Consider the following 21,571-nt stretch of genomic DNA (forward strand, 5'->3'; position numbering starts at 1 on the left):
ATGTTTATGAGACCTATGCATAATTACATTTTCTCTTTATTTCAGTTTAAAAAAACATAAAATTTACCATCTTGACCATTCTTAAGTGTACTCCTCAGCAGTGTTAAGTGTATTCATACTGTTGTGAAAACAAACAGCTTTTCATCTCATAAAACTCAAATTCTCTACAACAACTCCCTGTTTCTCCTGTCCCCCGCCCTTAGCAACCACTATTCTAGTTTCTGTTTGTATGAGATACCTCAGATGAATAGAATCATACAACATTTGTTCTTTTGTGACTGGCTTCACTTAGCATAATGACCTCAAGGTTCGTAAGGCTGAATATTATTCTGTTGTATGTGTGTTTTGTTTATCCATACTGTTGTTAGACCTAGGATTGACTCACCTTGGGGCTATTGTGAATAATACTGCCAGAACATGGGTGTGCTTGTATCTCTTTAAGATCTTGCTTTCACCTCTTCGGACATAAACTGAAAAGTCAAATTGCTGGATCATATGGCATTTCTAACTTTAATTTTAAACCACTGCCATACCATTTTCCATAGCGGTTGACCATTTTACATTTCTATCAGCAGTGGACAAGAGTTCCATCTTTTCCATATCCTCACCATTACTCATTTTTTGGTTTGTTTTGTTTGTTTGTTTTTGTTTTTGTTTTAATAATAGCCTTCCTAATGAGTTTCAAGGAAGTGACTTTGGTTTTGATTTATATTTTCCTAATGATTGGTAGTGTTGGACATCTTTTTAATATATTTGCAGACTACTTGCATGCCATCTTTGGAGAAATGACTATTCAGATCCTTTGCTCATTTTTAAATTGGATTGTTTGTTGTTGTGGAGTCATGAGATTTCTTTATAAATTCTTGATATTAACATCTGATATGATTATTATAATTTGCAAATATTTTTTTCCATTCTATAGGTTGCCTCTTCCCTCTCCTGATTGTGCCCTTTGATGCACAGAAATTTTATCTGTTTTTATTTTGCCTAGGTTGTTGGTATCATACTACATTTATATTAGACTATTCATCTCAACTAATTTTTCTAAAATAATAAGAACAAAATGTAATAAAATATTTAGATAATTATAAAATCATTTTTTGATGCAGTAACTGGGAATGTTGCTTCATCATCCAACATGCAAATGTACACATTTGGACTACAAATTGTAGTTTGAGGTGTGGATTTATAAAGAAATTGATTATGGAAGCATTGTCAAATATATGAAGGTAAAGGATCAGGAAAGTGTTCCTAAACATGTCCAAGTTGGAATCCCTGATAATCTACGATGAACTGTTGTAGAAATCCTTACAAGAAGAAAGTGGTGCTCTGTTGCCTTGTGCATTCTTTTTTTTCCTCATCTTTCCTCTATGATAATGCTTCATATTCAGTTAATACCTCTAAACAAACAGTTCAAATTTTTTATTCGAAGGTTAACTTTCAAATTTAGAGAAATAAAATATTTTCTTAAAGTATTTGACTATCACAATTTAAATTTTAATATATGATTGCCTTGGGGGGATTGTTGTTGTTATTAATTATTCATGACAGTAGAATATATTTTGACATTCATTTGTGGAGTATAACTTCTCATTCCTCTGGTTGTACATGATGTGGAATTACACTGGTCGGATATTCATATATTCACATAGGAAAGTAATGTCCAATTCATTTTACTGTCTTTCCTCTTCCTGTTCCCCCTCTTCCCTTCATTCCACTTTGATATGGTTGCTTTTGATCAGCAACATTTACACTAATTAGTAGATGTTGATTATCAAGGCTTTTAGCAATGCACAAGAAGTACTGTATACATCTTTTTTTCACTTCAACAGGGACCTAAAGGACTAGTTCTTGGCTGATTTTCTGTGACTTCTAAAATATTTAAACTAGAATTTAAGGATTTTTTTCTTCACATGCTATTTCTCCTTTTAAAGTAATATTGCCATTGCTCCTTTTTCCTCACACTTTCTTTTTCTTTCCTTCCTGATTGCTACATTTCATTTTTTTCCTCTGCTCATTAGTCTTAAACAAATGTTGACAGACCTCCTTGACTAATAATATTCCTTTCTTCCCTGCCCACTCAGACTCATCATTCCTGGCCTTGGCCCTCATCTCTATTCTCCAGGGTTTGTAAGGGTCAACGTGAGCCATCAACATCTGTGGGGAAATACCGTTGCTTTTCTAGCATTAGAGAACTACACAGTGAATACTACTCACCTGCTAATCAGATGGTTAACCATCCCACTGGTGCTCAGGCTAGATGTTATAAGGTGGATGGAACCTGAATTAGCAGGAAATCACTAAGCTTAAATGTTGCTGCTAGACCATCCTGTCTTCCAGACACATAAAGCAGTTCGATTCTTAAAACCTTAAGAACAGAAAGAAGCTACTGAAATATTGAGATATTTTCCCCTTTTATTTTCTTTTAGGTTTAAATAGTAGTACTTATAAACAAATCCTCAGTTGACAAAACAGGAGAAGCATGTGACAATAGAAAATAAGTGAAATCTGTTCCTAAGTAGGCAATGAACCCTGGCAGATGTGACTCTTCATGTAGTGGTCTACCCATGTGAAATTAGAAGTTTTTCCTTCTTAAATAAAGTCTTGTAACAAGTGTAGCATTTTCTGCAAAAGAATCCAGCTATGCTAAGTTTATTACATTAAGCCTTCTAGCTAAGCTTTAGGTGAATGAAAATTCAAGCTTTTGAGTGGTTACTTTATTCTACTAGTCCTCTGGTGAACCATTTTGCTCTACCTAGGACTGTAGTAATCTTATTTGAAAAATTGTATTCATTAGCAAAAGGTACCAAAATATATTTAGCTAGGGTCATAGTGTTTAATTGTAATAGTATTATTATGATAACTACTAAAATTAGTTTCAGATTTACCCTCCTTCCCACAGGACAAGGTTCTTCTAGTTTTTGATGCCTACTTAAGGCATGAAAATGACAGCAAAATTAATGTCATGACCTTTTTAGCCTGTTTATAGTTTTTCCATATAGTACCCTAAAGGACTTAGGGAGCAGTGTACATCTAAAATAAAACACTTAGTAAGGACAAGTTAAAATTGGGTTAATTGGGTTCACCTGATCCTCAGCTGGTAGCACCTCAGTGAAGAAAACATTTCATATTAGACAAAGGAACAAATGTTTATAATATAAAATTATCTCTAAAATGTCTGTATGCTCTATAATGTCTTTACAAAAATATTTAAAAGGCTACTTTTATGTAGGATTTTTTTAATATGTAGGATTTTTTTCCTTTTTGTTGTTTATCTTGTTTGTCTTTTTTTAAATTGGGGGAAATCACTGTCTTTTCATATAACTAGCAAAAAAAAAAAAAAATGTGCTAATACCAACTAAGGGATTATGCTCCAGGAGCTCTAACACCTTCCATTTGGTAGTGTTGGGCAGCCTCACCGTCTTACAACTGACGCTTCTTCCCTTTTCTGATGCCTCAAGTAAGACTTTCCATAAACAAGCATCCTTCTAAATCCTTGAGATGTGAACACTGGTTTTCATTTTATTGTCAGGGTTTGCGTATTTTAACAAAGTGCAGTGTTTGCATGTTCAACCAAAGTTGAGAAAAACATGTAGGTATGTTAGAATCTCTTTAAAGGCCTTGTATTTTCCCCCCTTTCTTTAAAGCTTTTGGATAATTAACTGAAAAGTACCAGTGACAGTTTTTGCAAATAGTATTTTTTAAGCATTTTCATATGTTGTTGGATAAAGTGGTACAACTTCTTTGAATGACAATTTGCCAATATCCATAAAAATCTTAAATTGACCTGGCCAGAAATTTCTTACTGTGGCTTTGTCCTACAATTTGACTTGTGCATGTTAGCAAAGAGCGAAAGCCTGAGAACAATCTAATTATCAATAAGTGGGTTAAGAAATAGTGGTTACTCAGCCTTAAAGAAGGATGAAATTATGGCATTTGCCAGTAAATGGGTGAAACTGGAGAATATCATGCTAGCAAAATAAGCCAGTCTGAATGTTTTCTCTGATATGGCCAATGCTACTTCATAGTGGCCAGAGTGGGCAGCAGCGGTGCAGCTAGGGAAGAACACAGGTACTTTCGATTAGACAGAGGGGAGTGAAGGGAGGGGAGTGTTCAGGGGTACGAAGGACAGTGGAATGAATTACACATTATTACATACTACTGATGTAATTCTCCATCATGTACAACTGGAAGAATGAGAAATTATACTCTATTTATGTATGATATGTCAAAATGCATTCTACTCTCATGTATAACTAATTAGAAAAAAAAAAAGGTGTACCTCAGAGCTGAGGTTGTAGCTCAGTGGTAGAGCAATTGCCTAGTATGTGTGAAGCCCTGGGTTCAATCCTCAGCACCACATAAAAATAAATAAATAGCTCAGCACAGTGGCACATGCCTGTAATCCCAGTAGCTCAGGAGGCTCAAGACAGGAGGATTAGGAGTTCAAAACCAGACTCTGAAAAGCGAGGGGCTAAGCAATTCAGTGAGATCCCTCTCTTAAAAAAAATACAAAATAGGTCTGGGGATGTGGCTCAGTGGCCATGTGCACTGAGTTCAATCTCTGGTCCCCCAAAAATAAATAAAAAATAAGTAAATAAATAAATAAAATACAGGTACTATATCCATTAGCTAAAAAAAAAAAAATGTGCTATGTTCTTTCTTGAATGAGGAGAAAATATGATGAGTATATAGGAAGGAAAAAAAGTACTCTTCAGTGATTAAAAGAAGAAAAAGAAAGGAAGAAAGATGGAGTTGGAAGAGTGGTTCCATGCAATGAATCACTATTCAGCCTTTAAATGAAGAAAATCTATAAGTTCTGATATGGAAAGATCTTAAGAATAGGGCTGGGGTTGTGGCTCAGTGGTATAGTGCTTGCCTAGCATGTGTGAGGCACTGGGTTCAATTCTCAGCACCACATTCAAAAAAATAAGTAAATAAAGGCATTGTGTCCATCTACAACTAAAAAAAAAATTTAAGATCTCAAAAATATATTAAGGGAAAAAAGAGCATCATGTATAATTTTCTTCAATGTGGGGATGGAGAGAAAGGGATGGGACATATTTTGCACATTAACTTACATATACACAGATTGTTCCTTAAAGGATACCCAAAAAGGTACAGAGTTGTTACCTCTAAGGGAGTAAATTGGGAGAACAGAATGAGAGGCAAGCTTAAATTTTTACTATATTCCTATGTTTACTGTTTGAACTTTTGCCCTATACATATTTTTTAACTAAAATACAAACACAGTGTTTAAAATAGATTTTGAAGGCTTAGCAATACAAGAAAATGTTTGTTTGTTATTTATTTTTGGTGCTTGGGATTGAACCCATTGAACCATGTACTTCGTGCCTACCTAGCACATACTCTACTACTTGGCCATACACCCACCCCATAAATACATGCTTAGAGCAGAATAAAAATATATACACACTATGATTATGTGTATTACAAAACCAAAACAAATCTTAAAAGTATAGGAAAGAAACTAGGAATATAACAAAACATTAATAGTATTTTTATCTTAGACTATTGAAATTATAAAATTTTTCTTTGTTTCACTTAGTAATATATTAGTTATCTGAATATTGCTATGGTTTTTCAAAATAATTTTTCACTTACCTTAATGTACACTAATAGAATTTTTTTGATAAATGAAAAAATAAGATTTTAGAATGCTGTATTTTAACCTGAAACCTTTTTTGACCCCAGTTCTGTTTCAAAGCTTGTTAATTTTTATTTAGCTTTTTCTATGTTGGAAATAATCATTTTATGATAACCTAAGTGTTTGATAAAAGCCTTTGGGGAGAGGAAATAAAAAATGTTTAGGTGATACTGAAAAGGTAAATCTGTGACTAGAGTGCTCCAAGTAAAAGTAAGTTTGAATTATTTTCGGAAGAAGAAAAATCACCGGATTCTGTATTAAGCAGCAATTCACACAGCCACAGAACATGAGAAAAAATATACAGCATGGATGAAATTAGGAAATGGAGCAGAGACGTGTTTGTTTGCTTAGGTTTATTTGTTTTTGGTTTGAGATAGGGTCTCCCTTTGTTGCCAGGCTAGCTTCAAATTCATCTTCCTGACTCAGCCTTCCAAATAGCAGGGCTTAAGGGCTCTGCCACTGAGCCCAACTAGTTTTTTTTTTTTTAATTGAATAGTCATTATGAAACTAATGGATGGGATTTTAATTGAATGCAGAAATTGTAGATAAGGAAACAGCTAGATGTGGCAGAGGACTGAGACAGAAATGGACTAAACTGGGAATGTCATGAATCATTTAGAAGGGAAGAGAGGCAAGAGGTAGAAACAGAATCTGTTGAAAGTATACATACCCATTGGTCTATGATGTTGAAACCAAAATGTGTGTGGTACTTGGCAGCTGGTTAGACTTAAGAATAAAGAAATATGAAGAATCCAAAATGATCTTAAAATTTTATCAATTTTCTGTAACCTGTTTAGTTTAAAGATGATTTTGTCACAGCGAATAGATAAGAGTAAAAATGGTGGAAATAGAATCATTTCTAAAGTAATGAATTAAAAGAAAACTGACTGAAGTGCTGATAGCCAGACTGATTGAAAAGAACAAAATAATGAACAGTCTCACAATATGTATCAATATCATAGAAAGGTAAATGACCAAAAAAACCTCTTTATTTTGTGGTATTTATTTTGTTGCCGAGTGTCATTTATTACCAAATAATGCAATTCTTTTTTGAAATGCTTCCATCTTTGTCAGGATGGTAACCTCACTGGCCTTGGTGACCTCTTCATACTGTTAGACTTGGAAGCCAGGCTGGAAATTCCAAGCATGTTCTGTTTAACAGAAAAAGAGCCAAATATTTTTCTTACAACTATATCTTAGACATTTGTACAAATAAAAACAAGGAAGAATGGTTATGTGTTAAAACTAAAACCGTTCCTGAAAACTTCAGTCTTTTTATACTTAGATGAAATGTATAAAAGCATTATTGTCAACATAATGCATTGATAAATGATGTTGAAAATTATTGTTTTCTGGGGCTTCTTATCTGTAGGTGATGAAACTTGAAACAATGTTGAAATATCTGAAAAGCCTCTGAACCTAATACTTGAGAAATTCAAGAGATGGACATTTTTTTTTTACTTTACATAAAATATTTTAAATGTCATTTTAGGAGTAGTACAGTCCTCCCAAAAACACAACTAGGAAATCTACAAATCATAGGAAATTTATACTTTGTCAGTTATCTGTCACTTTTAGTTACAGAAACATGTATGAGTGGCAAAAATCAATAGATTGCTTCAAATTTTAAAAATCAATGACTTAACTCATTGAAACACGGGAAGGTAAAGTTGAGGGATTTTTCTAGAAAGTACAAAAGAGAAATGGAAAAGCAAAAACAAAAACTAAAGTATAATTATCCTAGGAGGATTGACATCTGAATAATAGGAGTTCAAGGGCAGAGAGAGAGAACAGAGAAAAATAAATGAGGAAATTCAAGAAAACTATTTGAAGGAAATGTCCCAGGAAGTGAAATGCACAAGATTCCAGATTGATAGGGCCCATTAAACACTTGGGGAATGGATTAAAATAGACTAAGACATTTGGTTGTAAAATTTCTAAACATTGTTTCCAAAAAGAAAAAAAGAAATACAAACAAATTACATATGAAGGACCCCTTGAATTTCTTCACACCAACATTGGAAACCAGAACTCAGCTGAGCAGTGCCTTCAAATTTCAACATGGAATTCTATACTTTGAAAATTTGGAGAAAAAATATGGAGGTATAACTACTGGACTAATCAGCTATAAAAATTTCCAGCGCTTATCTCTGAGGAAAAGAATGTGTAGTGGCTGCATTTTTTTTTAAACCTAAATGTTTCTTTTATTTTTTAAATTTGTTATTGATTTTTTAAAAAAACAAATGACAGCAGAATGCATTACAATTCTTACACATATACAGCACAATTTTTCATATCTCTGGTTGTATACACCAATTCGTGTCTTCATACATGTACTTTGGATAATGATGTAGTGGCTGCATTTTAAAAATGAAGTTAGGGAAATAGTTAATGTAACTTTGATTTAAATTAAAAAGAAAAAAGGGAAAGATTATTCTAGCACCACAGAGTCGATTGGAAAGGTATAGGACTAGAGGCAGGAAGTTAAGAGGACCTGACCTAAGGCAGGAAGGTGAGGATGGAACAGAAGTGATAGCTTTGGAAAAAACTTCAAAAGAGGAGCAGGGAGGGGGTGCCTAGCATGCTTGAAGACCTGGGTTCCATCTTCAGCACCATGAAGAAAGAAAGAGGCACATTTCAAGGCAGGAGCTGCATTTAGTTTAGAAGTTAGAGGTAGTCAGTTGGAATATGTAGCAGGCAGAGAACATTTTGCCCTGGAACCTGAGAGCTGGTAATACAAATTTAAAGTTGTACTTAGAACCAGAGAAGTTCTCCTTTGTAAAGAACCTATAAGAGAAAAGAAATAAGGGTCTAGGCTAGAACATGTTTTCCTAAACAGATTTTGTGTATGTGTGTGAAGACCAAATTTTTAAAAAAATAAAAGGGCCTCCTAAACATTATTTTATTGTATTGCATTGCATTGTATGTTGTGTTATTTTTTGTATCAGGGATTGAACCCAAGGTTGCTTAATCACTGAGCCACATCCCTAGCCAAATTTATTTTGAGACAGTTTCACAAAATTTCTTAGGGCTCACTGAGTTGCTATGGCTAGCCTTGAACTTGAGATCCTCCTTCCTCAGCCTGCCAGGTTGCTGAGGCATGAACCATCATGTTCAACTTCCTCCTAAACATTATTAACCTACCAGTTCAGTTATGTACACAACATGTATTAAGGAACACCATATGTGCATGCATTTTTATAAGGGTAAGTGATTAGCTCTTATGCTTGAAAATGTTGTACATTCTAGTGTACTACTTTTTCTTTCATTAAAGAATCCTAGAGCATTTATTAACATACAGTACTTTTTTAAAAAATATTTTTAGTTGTGGATGGACACAGTTTCTTTATTTACTTTTTTAATATTTATTTTTTAGTTGTAGTTGGACACAATACCCTTATTTTATTTATTTATTTATTTATTTATTTATTTATTTATTTATTTATTTTTATGTGGTGCCGAGGATCGAACCCAGGGCCTCTCACGTGCTAGGCAAGCACTCTACTGCTGAGCCACAACCCCAGCCCGACATAGTATTTTTCTTATAAAATATTTTCAACATGTAGTATCCAGTTGAATCCTTTCTTCAACTGAGTTAAGTATTATTCTCTTTCCCTTTCTAAGCTGCAGAAACTGAAACAGAAAAAGAGATGAAATGACTTGACCAGAATCCCACAGTAAGAAATTTTAGTTAAAAATGGACATTCCTCAGTCAATTCATGATCCTTCCAGTGATTTCTTTTTTTAACTTATTGCATACTTGAAATTGGGCTAGACTATTATCTTGGAAATTAGTGGTCTAGTCTTCTAGCATTTTTGATTTGGTGAGTAGTCATGTGCCTTTGGGAACATCATCTTAATAGGTCTAAAAATTCAGGGAAAGTAGGATTACTTCCAAAGTTTCTGCAACTCCAAGTAGTAGAATAGGAATTTCCTTGAAAGATCTTGAATTAGTTTCTCAGAATGATTCTGAACCATTTCACAGAGTATCAATGACTGATATTTTAAAATAGCTGAGTTTGAGGAAGGACTTTTTTTTTTAGCCATGTGCAACTATTTAAGAAAGGAAGGAGTTTGTCAAACATTAATACATTGTACTAATGTAAATATCAATATAAGCATTAAGAATTTACTAAGTGGATCAAAATTTATTCTGTAGATAGTTTTAGCTTCTCTAATCCTTTATTATCAAATTGAGAATTTTATTTTTATTCAGTTCTTAAATAGGATAGATTAAAACAGGAATAAACATTTACTATAATTCAGAAAATGATTAATATTATTATTGTCAGGACTTTTGTTAAAATAGCATAAGTTTATTTTTTTTATTTTATTTTTATTTTTTTTTTATTGGTTATTCAAAACATTACAAAGATTTCAGAATCACATCGGTTACACATCCACATTTTTACATAATACCATAATAGTAACTGTTGTATTCTGCTACCTTTCCTATCCTCTACTATCCCCCCTCCCCTCCCCTCCCATCTTCTCTCTCTACCCCATCTACTGTAATTCATTTCTCTCCTTATTTTTTTCCCATTCCCCTCACAAACTCTTATATGTAATTTTGTATAACAATGAGGGTCTCCTTCCATTTCCAAGCAATTTCCCTTTTCTCTCCCTTTCCCTCCCACTTCATGACTCTGCTTAATGTTAATCTTTTCCTCCTGCTCTTCCTCCCTGCTCTGTTCTTGGTTGCTCTCATTATATCAAAGAAGACATTTGGCATTTGTTTTTTAGGGATTGGCTAGCTTCACTTAGCATAATCTGCTCTAGTGCCATCCATTTCCCTGCAAATTCCATGATTTTGTCATTTCTTAGTGCTGCGTAGTACTCCATTGTGTATAAATGCCACATTTTTTTTATCCATTCATCTATTGAGGGGCATCGGGGTTGGTTCCACAGTCTAGCTATTGTGAATTGTGCTGCTATGAACATCGATGTGGCAGTATCCCTGTAGTACGCTCTTTTGAGGTCTTCAGGGAATAGTCCGAGAAGGGCAATAGCTGGGTCAAATGGTGGTTCCATTCCCAGCTTTCCCAGGAATCTCCATACTGCTTTCCATATTGGCCTCACCATTTTGCAGTCCCACCAGCAATGTATAAGAGTACCCTTTTCCCCACATCCTCGCCAGCACTTGTTATTGTTCGACTTCATAATGGCTGCCAATCTTACTGGAGTGAGATGGTATCTCAGGGTGGTTTTGATTTGCATTTCTCTGACTGCTAGAGATGGTGAGCATTTTTTCATGTACTTGTTGATTGATTGTATGTCCTCCTCTGAGAAGTGTCTGTTCAGGTCTTTGGCCCATTTGTTGATTGGGTTATTTGTTTTCTTATTGTTTAATTTTTTGAGTTCTTTGTATACTCTGGATATTAGGGCTCTATCTGAAGTGTGAGGAGTAAAAATTTGTTCCCATGATGTAGGCTCCCTATTTACCTCTCTTATTGTTTCTCTTGTTGAGAAAAAACTTTTTAGTTTAAGTAAGTCCCATTTGTTGATTCTTGTTTTTAACTCTTGTGCTATGGGTGTCCTATTAAGGAATTTGGAGCCCGACCCCACAATATGTAGATCGGAGCCAACCTTTTCATCTATCAGATGCATAGTCTCTGATTTAATATCAAGGTCCTTGATCCATTTTGAGTTAACTTTTGTGCATGGCGAGAGGAGGGGATTCAGTTTCATTTTATTGCATATGGATTTCCAGTTTTCCCAGCACCATTTGTTGAAGATGCTATCCTTCCTCCATTGCATGCTTTTAGCCCCTTTATCGAATATAAGATAGTTGTAATTTTGTGGATTGGTTTCTGTGTCCTCTATTCTATACCATTGGTCCACCCGCCTGTTTTGGTACCAGTACCATGCTGTTTTTGTTACTATTGCTTTGTAGTACAGTTTGAAATCTGGTATCGCTACACCTCCTGATTCACACTTCCTGCTTAGAATTGCTTTTGCTATTCTGGGTCTTTTATTTTTCCATATGAATTTCATGATTGCTTTGTGTATTTCTACAAGAAATGCCGTTGGGATTTTGATTGGCATTGCATTGAACCTATAGAGAACTTTTGGTAATATTGCCATTTTGATGATGTTAGTTCTGCCTATCCATGAACAGGGTATATTTTTCCATCTTCTGAGATCTTCTTCTATTTCTCTCTTTAGGGTTCTGTAGTTTTCATTGTATAAATCTTTCACCTCTTTTGTTAGGTTGATTCCCAAGTATTTTTTTTTTTTTTGAGGATATTGTGAATGGGGTAGATGTCCTCATTTCCAGTTCAGAAGATTTGTTGCTGATATACAGGAATGCCTTTGATTTATGCGTGTTGATTTTATATCCAGCCACTTTGCTGAATTCATTTATTAGCTCTAGTAGTTTCTTTGTAGACCCTTTTGTGTCTTCTAGGTATAGGATCATATCATCCGCAAATAGTGATAATTTAAGTTCTTCTTTTCCTATTTTTATGCCTTTAATTTCTTTCGTCTGTCTAATTGCTCTGGCCAGTGTTTCGAGAACTATATTGAATAGAAGTGGTGAGAGAGGGCATCCCTGTCTTGTTCCAGATTTTAGAGGGAATGCCTTCAGTTTTTTTCCATTTAGAATGATGCTAGCCTGAGGCTTAGCATATATAGCTTTTATAATTTTGAGGTAAGTTCCTGTTATCCCTAGTTTTTCTAATGTTTTGAACATAAAGGATACTGTACTTTGTCGAATGCTTTTTCTGCGTCCACCGAGATGATCATATGGTTCTTATCTTTAAGTCTATTGATGTGGTGAATCACGTTTATTGATTTCCGTATATTGAACCAGCCTTGCATCCCAGGGATGAATCCTACTTGATCATGGTGCACAATCTTTTTGATATGTTTTTGTATACGATTTTCCAGAATTTTATTGAGGATTTTTGCATCTAAATTCATTAGGGATATTGGTCTGTAGTTTTCTTTCTTTGAGGTGTCCTTCTCTGGTTTGGGAATCAGGGTGATATTGGCCTCATAGAATGAATTTGGGAGTTCTCCCTCTTTTTCTATCTCCTGAAATAGATTATGGAGTATTGGTATTAGTTCCTCTTTAAATGTTTTGTAAAACTCTGCTGTATATCCATCCAGTCCTGGGCTTTTCTTGGTTGGCAGTCTTTTGATGGCTTCTTCTATTTCCTCCCTTGATATTGATCTGTTTAGGTTGTTTATATCTTCCTGATTCAATCTGGGTAGTTCATATGTCTCAAGGAATTTATCTATGCCTTCACTATCTTCTATTTTATTAGAGAATAGGGTTTCAAAATAATTTCTAATTATCGTCTGTATTTCTGAATTGTCTGTTGTGATGTTGCCTTTTTCATCCCGTAAGCTAGTAATTTGGGTTCTCTCTCTTCTTCTCTTTGTTAGTGTGGCTAGTGGTCTATCAATCTTATTTATTTTTTCAAAGAACCAACTTTTAGTTTTGTCAATTTTTTCGATTGTTTCTTTTGTTTCGATTTCATTGATTTCTGCTCTAATTTTAATTATTTCTTGCCTTCTACTGTATTTGCTGCTGATTTGTTCTTCTTTTTCTAAGGCTTTGAGGTGTAGTATGAGGTCATTTATTTGTTGGCTTTTCCTTCTTTTAAGGAATGAACTCCATGAAATGAATTTTCCTCTTAGTACTGCTTTCATAGTGTCCCAAAGATTTCGATATGTTGTTTCTGAGTTTTCGTTTACCTCTAAGAATTTTTTAATTTCCTCTTTGATGTCTTCTGTAACCCTATGTTCATTCAGTAGCATATTGTTTAATCTCCATGTGATGTAGGGTTTTTCCTTTCTCATTTTATTATTGATTTCCAATTTCATTCCATTATGATCAGATAAAATGCATGGTAGTATCTCAACTCCTTTGTAATTGCTAAGCTTTGCCCTGTGACATAATATATGATCTATTTTTGAGAAGGATCCATGTGCTGCTGAGAAGAAAGTGTATCCGCTTGATGTTGGTTGGTATATTCTGTATATATCAATTAAGTCTAAGTTATTTATTGTATTATTGAGCTCTATGGTTTCTTTATTCAATTTTTGTTTGGAAGATCTGTCCATTGGTGAGAGAGGTGTATTAAAATCTCCCATGATTATTGTGTTGTGGTCTATTAGACTCTTGAACTTGAGAAGAGTTTGTTTGATGAACGTAGCTGCACCATTGTTTGGGGCATATATATTAATGATCGTCAAGTCTTGTTGGTGTATGGTTCCCTTGAGCAGTATGTATTGTCCTTGTGTATCCCTTTTGATTAACTTTGGCTTGAAGTCTATTTTATTTGATACAAGTATGGACACCCCTGCTTGCTTCCGGGCTCCGTATGAGTGATATGGTTTTTCCCAACCTTTCACCTTCAGTCTGTGTATGTCTTTTCCTATCAGATGAGTCTCCTGTAGGCAGCATATTGTTGGATCTTTTTTTTTTAATCCATTCTACTAGCCTATGTCTTTTGATTGGTGCATTTAAGCCATTAACATTTAGGGTTACTATTGAGATATGGTTTGTATTTCCAGCCATATTTGGTTATGTATGATACTTAACATGATTAGTTTTTCCTCTATGCTTAGTTTTTCCTTTATTGTACTACCTCCCGTTGTTGGTTTTCATTGTTATTTTTCATTTCCTCTTCCTGTAATGTTTTGCCAAGGATGTTTTGAAGAGCTGGTTTTCTAGCTGCAAATTCTTTTAACTTTTGCTTATCGTGGAAGATTTTTATTTCATCTTCAATCCTGAAGCTTAATTTCGCTGGATACATGATTCTTGGTTGGAACCCTTTTTCTTTCAGCGTTTGAAATATGTTGTTCCAGGATCTTCTAGCTTTCAGAGTCTGTGTTGAAAGATCAGCAGTTATCCTGATTGGTTTACCCTTAAATGTAATCTGCTTCCTCTCTCTTGTGGCTTTTAAGATTCTCTCCTTATTCTGTATGTTGGGCATCTTCATTATTATATGTCTTGGTGTGGATCTCTTATGATTTTGTATATTCGGTGTCCTGTAGGCTTCTAGTATTTGGATTTCTTTTTCATTCTTTAAGTCTGGGAAGTTTTCTAGTATTATTTCATTGAATAGATTACTCATTCCCTTGGTTTGGACCTCTGTACCCTCTTGTATCCCAATAACTCTTAGGTTTGGTTTCTTGATGTTATCCCATAATTCTTGGATGTTCTGCTCATGATTTCTTAACATTCTCGCTGAGCTGTCTATGTTCTTTTCAAGTTGAAAAACTTTGTCTTCGTTGTCTGAAGTTCTATCTTCCAAGTGTTCTACTCTGCTGGTAATACTCTCATTTGAGTTTTTAATTTGGTTTATTGTTTCCTGCATTTCCAGGATTTCTGTTTGTTTGTTTTTTATATCCTCTATCTCCCTATAGAGTTGATCTTTTGCTTCTTGGATTTGTTTATGTAATTCATTGTCAAAGTGATTTTTCATTGTCTGAATTTGATGAATAATGTCTTCCTTGAGACTCCAGATCATCTGAAGCATGTATATCCTGAACTCTTTGTCTGACATTCCATCAGCTGCAGATATTACCTCATCTAATGTTGAATTGACCTGTATTGTTTGTGGTCCTTTCTTTCCTTGTCTTTTCATACTGCTCATGATTCTTTCTAGCTTTGTGAAACTGTTGAGCTAATGTTTTTCCCCTTATATATTTGTATTGTTCTTGAATAGCTCCAATATCCCTCTTTTTCGGAGAAAGACAATGTTAACAGATCCCAATATCAACAGTACATTATCTAAGGACAAGTTTTCATTATTAATACATTTATAGTTAGATTCTAAGACTATAGATATTGGATTTAATTATTACTTAAGAATATATTCCTTAGTTTCATAAAAGGCGTACCATATCTGGTGGCATATAGAAAACTTAATTTCAGACGAGGGATGTTATACTTAAAGAGAAAGGAGTGAGGGAATGAGGTTAAACTAACTTAGCACCTTTGGAGAACTCTAACCACTCGACTGGTAATTTATGGAAGAATGTATAGACTCAACCTCCTATTTAGATAGTTACCCTATGTATAGATAGCAAAAGTTAGGAGATTGAAAGTGGTATAGAGAGAATATGAATTAAAAAAAAAAGAAAAGAAAAGAAATAACAAGGAAGAAAAGAGAAATAAGAGAAGGGAAAGGGAAGTAAGATAGAAATACAGGAAAAAAAATAGGGGGGAGGTGGGGTATATGCAATTCCTCTATATTATATTACTTTGGTAATTCAGTTGTTCATGCTCAGTTCTTGGTTTCACATATGCTGAAGTTGTGGAAGAGAGAGAAGAAAAGAGAAAGAGAGGAGAGAAAAAAAAAAAAGTCTCTCAGAACACTGTTTTCCTTGCTTCCAGTAGGTGGCGTTGTCTATTCCTAGTTTGAGCCTCTGTATTCAGGGTGGTGGGTATAGCCAGTGTGAAGGGAAATGAGCTTCCACCTGTATCTTCCCTACTCTAGTCTCTGAGGTAGAAACCAGGTGCCTCTACAGTTGTTGTTTTGTGTTGATAGCTATAATCCCCAAAAGCTTGTGGGAAATATTTTGAGTTATCGCAGCTAAGGGTGGGGGAGTTGGAAACCGGGTACCTGGATCAGCCGCAACTGTGCTGGTAGCCACACCCACTTTGTTGGGTTTTAAGGGTTGATGGGCTTCCTGGAGACTAGCGCTCTGGGCGGGACCGGACTTCCTGCTCCGGTCTGGCTGGCGGCTGGCGCCTTCCTGCTCCGGTCTGGCTGGGCGGCTGTCGAGGCTTCCTGCTCCGGTCTGGCTGGGCGGCTGTCGCGGCTTCCTGCTCCGGTCTGGCTGGGCGGCTGTCCCGGCTTCCTGCTCCGGTCTGGCTGGGCGGCTGTCCCGGCTTCCTGCTCCGGTCTGGCTGGGCGGCTGTCGAGGCTTCCTGCTCCGGTCTGGCTGGGCGGCTGTCGAGGCTTCCTGCTCCGGTCTGGCTGGGCGGCTGTCGCGGCTTCCTGCTCCGGTCTGGCTGGGCGGCTGTCGAGGCTTCCTGCTCCGGTCTGGCTGGGCGGCTGTCGCGGCTTCCTGCTCCGGTCTGGCTGGGCGGCTGTCGCGGCTTCCTGCTCCGGTCTGCTAGCATAAGTTTATAGTATATAAGTCCTTTAAAGTATTGAGCTTTAAAGTATTGAAGTCTTTTTGATCTTGAGAAACATGGATTCCATCATTGCTTAGAAGTAGTTTTTTTTTTTTTTAATTAATGAAATATACCACAACCACTGTGGAAAATAGGTAATTGCTTATAAAGTTGTATATCACCCAGCAATTCCACTCCAACATTTTTGTTTTGTTTTGTTTTTTGGTACTTTGGATTGAACCCAGAGGTGTTGAACCACTGAGCCACATCTCTTGCCCTTTTTTATGCTTTATTTAGAGACAGGGTCTCACTGAGTTTCTTAAGGCCTTGCTAAATTGCTGAGGCTGGTTTTAAATTCGTAATCCTCTTGCCTCAGCCTCCGGAGCGGCTGGGATACCTAGGCATGGGCCACTGTGCCTGGCTCTACTCCTAAAGTTTTACCCAAGAGATATGAAAACATTTAGCTACACAAAAAGTGGGCACAAGTATTTAGATTTATTTATGATAACCAAAAATTGGCAACAATTCAAATGCCTATCAGTGGATAAATGGATAAATAAATTGCATTACAGTCATAAGGTAGTATGCTATTAGTAAACCAAGCCCATTTTATAAAAGAGCTATAGTATAGAATAGTCATCCATGGGCTTGCTGACTCTAATTCTAACTTCAAACCTAAAATCTTGTGGGACTATCACCATGCTATGTTTTAGAATCCAGAGGCACAAGATTATAGTAGGATCAAAAGTGGAAAATGGCCTGTCAATGGAACAGCTACCTAACTGTGGCAGGTTAATAGTAGTATCTCAGTGAATAAAACAGAACCTGTTTAAGACACCAAAAGACTCATTACTGTTTTCATATATTTCCATTTCTCTATTTTCACATTTCAAGTTCCTGGCCAAATTTATTACATTATTACAGTTATCTGAATAACAGTATCTGTCTGGTGATGTATGACATGTTTATTCCCTTGGAAATCGCTTCCTGGAAATAATCATCTAGACTGACATCTACATTGTAATTTTGTGATTGGTACCCACATATACAAGAGCATGCACTTATCACACTAACTCACAACATGGGCTAATGTTAATAAGCTTATTGAGCATGGAACAAATGATTATCTTTTATTCTCTAAGGTCTTTATCTAAATTTATTTTTAGGAGTCTTGGCAAGGCAGCATAACAAAGACAAGGCAGTGTCTGCCTTAGGCTTCCTGAACAAGAAGTAAATGGAAAATTTCCATTTCTAGCACCATCAAGCTGTCACTTTCCCAAGTAACCAATTCACCTAATTTTCATTTTTAATCAACTCTGTTTAAATATAATATATTAACTAAAATCAAAAGTAATCATATGAGTGATTTATAAAGCTCATTATATTAAAACTTGCCATAATTGATGGCATTCACTGTGTGCATTCTTTAATTTTTTCCCCTTTTTGATAGATTTTTCTGCTTAATATACTTTTTAACAATTCAAGAAAGAAAAGTCAGGTTGTAATTTTACATATTGTTATATACTGTGAAGGACACAGTGTCTGCTACTATTATACCATGGTGCCTTTTGTAAAAATGCACATTGACTTTTCTTGTGTGAAGTTGGAAAAATACTGTTAGATTTTATGTGACTATTTAATACATCTTTTTCTCTAATATATTTATATAATCGACTATCATCCAAGCTAGTCAGAAAATGCAATATTGTGATTATGCAAGATGTTTTATTTAGTAAGTGTTAGGTGTATTAACTACAAAATGTTTTCATTTTTCATGATTACAATAGGATGAAACTATAGCAGTGCATAGTGGTACATATGTGTTTCTAGTGCACAATTGATCATAGCCAAACTATGGAATCAGCCTAGGTGTCTGTCAGTGAATGAATTGTAAAGAAAATGTGGCACATATATGCAATGGAATTATATTCAGCCATAAAGAAGAATGAGTTTATGTCATTTGTAGGAAAGTGAATAGAACTTGAGAACATCAACTTAACTTAAATGAAATAAGCCAAAATCAAAAAGTCAAAGTTTTCTCACATATGTATGTGGAAGCTAGAGAAGAAAAGGTGGGCCGGTAGTGTGTGGGAGTGTGTCATGAAAATCCAAGAGAGATAATAGAGTAGAAGAAAGGGAGTTTGGGAGGGAGGAGAGAAAGGAAAGGGGAAATACAGGGGAATGAACTGGCTAAATGATATTGTTACATACACGTACAAATATGTAACAATGGATTCCATCATTATGTATAATTATAATGCACCAATAAAAATATGGAAAACCAAAACACAGTATGACTTTTGAGTGAGTTTTCTACCTTAGATACCATGATATTGGACATCCAGTTAAAATTATTTTGATACCCCAAATAGCCAAAGCACCCTTGAACAAAAAGAACAAAGATGAAGATATTTTATTATATTACCTGATTTCAAAATACTTTACAATACTATAGTAACCAAAACAGCATTGTATTGGCCTTAAAACAAACACAGAGAAATGGAACAGAATTGAGTGCCTGGAAATAACCCCTAGCATGTATAGCCAACTGATTTTCAATAGGGTGCTAAAAACACTGGAGAATGGAAAGACTTCAATAAACAGTGCTAAGGATAAGTTGTCTACGTGCATGAGAATAAACCAGACCCTTACCTCTGACCAGTTATAAAAATCAACTCAAAGTGGATTGCAAATTTAAGTAAGATGTAAAACAGTGAAACTACTAGAAGAAGACATAGAGGAGAAGAGGCTTCCGGACATTAAAAAAGGAGTTTGGGGGCAAGAGCCCAAAACCCACAGGAAACAAAAGCAAAAAGAGACAAATGATCACACTAAAAAGTTTCTGTACAGCAAAGGAAACAGTCAGAATAAAGATACAACCTGCAAAATAGGAAAAAAATATTTGCAAACTCTGTATCTAATAAGGGGTTGATATCCAAAAGAAAAATCAATAAATAACCCAATTTAAAAATGTGCAGAGTACTTAAATAGATACATCTCAAGAGAAGACACACAAATGACAATCAAGTATATGAAAAAAATGCTCAATATCACTAATCATCAGGGAAATAGCAAATCAAAACCACAGTAAGATATCATCTCTCCCAGTAAGAATGGCTTTATCTATGGAATCCTTGCACATAACTGGTGGTAATATAAATTAGTAGAGTTATTATGGAAACCAGTATGAAGGTTCCTCAAGAAGTTATAAATAGAACTTACCTTATAATCCAACAATCCTGCTGCTGTACATATATCCAAATGAAATGATGTCAGTATGTTGAACAGACCTCTGCATTCACATGCAGTACTTCAGCACTGTTGACAGTAGCCAAGATACTGAATCAATGGAAGTGTCTTTCCACTAATGAATGACTAAAGAAAAGGTGTCATATACACATGATGGAATACTATTTAGCCAGGAAAAGAATGAAATCCTATTATTTGTGACAACTTGGATAGGAATGAAGATCCTTATGTTCAGTGAAATAAGCCAGGCACAGATCGACAAATACCTAATGATCTCACTCATATGTCAAATAGAAAAAAGTTAATTTCATAGAGGTTGAGAAGTGTAATGGTGGTTGCTAAAGGATGGAGCGTAGGGAATAAGGAAATGTTGATCAGTGAGTACTGAGTTACGGTTGGATAGGAATAAGAAGCTGTTGCCTGGTAGGGTGACTGTAGGTAACAATTATGTACTGTATATCTCAAAAAGCTAGAAGAAAACATATTGAATGTTTTCTCCATGAAAAAACGATAGATGATCAAGGAGATACATATGTTTAACCTAATTTAAGCATTACAGAGTGCATTCATATACTGAAACACCACATGGAGCCCCATTAATATGTACAATTTTAAGTTATATATCAGTCTATAAAATAAAAATAATTATGATTACATTCCTTTTTTAGTACATGATAGTGTTTCAAAATAATTTAATTTTTCTCTGATTGCAAAAGTAGTATTTATTCATTGGAGAAATTTTGTAATATTCCAATAAGCGTAAAATGGAAATTAAATAATAATTTAATGCCTGACTCAGAGGTAACCACTGTTAATATTTGCTAGTTGTTCTCATGAACATATGGGGGAAAAATGACCCATACTACTTGATAACCAATGCTTTGATACAAGAACATATCATAAGCATTTTTCACATTTAAAAATTTTAAGAAACATTTTTAAATAACTTCTTTATAAAGATATGCCCTGCTTTATTTAGCAGTTTTAAATCAATTTTATGTACTTTTTGACAGTTTATAACCACAATCAAGATAATGAATGCATCTTTTGCCTCAAGGGATATTTCTTGTGCCAACTTGACTCTTCCTTCCACACTTCCTTTGTCATCTGACTCCAGACAACTATCAGTCTATTTCTATAGTTTGTATTTTCTGAAATCTTATATGTTAATAGCATCATACAGTATATGCTTTTTTTTTTTTTTTTTTTTTTTGTCTAGCTTCTTTCAAATAACCGTGCTCTTGCAGATTCATTCCATTGTAATGTGGATTAATGGTCTGTTTCTTTAAATTGTTTAGCAGTGTTCCTTTATCTGTTCACACTTTCCACCTGTTGGTGTACATTTGGGTTGTTTCTGATTGGGGGCTACTACAAATAAAGCTGTTGTGAGCGTTCTCTGTACAAGTCTATGTGTGGATATATGCTTTCTTTTCTCTTGGGAAAGTAGGAAGGGATTAGCTGGATCCCATGGTAGATGTATCTTGGCTTTTGGAAAAATTACCAAACTATTTTTTAAAGTAACTACTATTTTACCTTATTACTAGCAGCATATAAGATTTCCATTTCTTCTACTTTCT

The 21,571-nt window shown here is 35.0% G+C and overlaps 1 protein-coding gene across 22 annotated transcripts in view; it reads left to right on the forward strand.

Moving 5' to 3' along the window:
• Znf438 (zinc finger protein 438) overlaps positions 1-21,571 on the forward strand; it is a 191,495-nt gene that overhangs the window by 138,800 nt on the left and 31,124 nt on the right. The window lies entirely within an intron of this gene.

This window comes from Callospermophilus lateralis, chromosome 13 (genome assembly GCF_048772815.1).
Source record: "Callospermophilus lateralis isolate mCalLat2 chromosome 13, mCalLat2.hap1, whole genome shotgun sequence".
Classification (NCBI taxonomy): Eukaryota; Metazoa; Chordata; class Mammalia; order Rodentia; family Sciuridae; genus Callospermophilus; species Callospermophilus lateralis.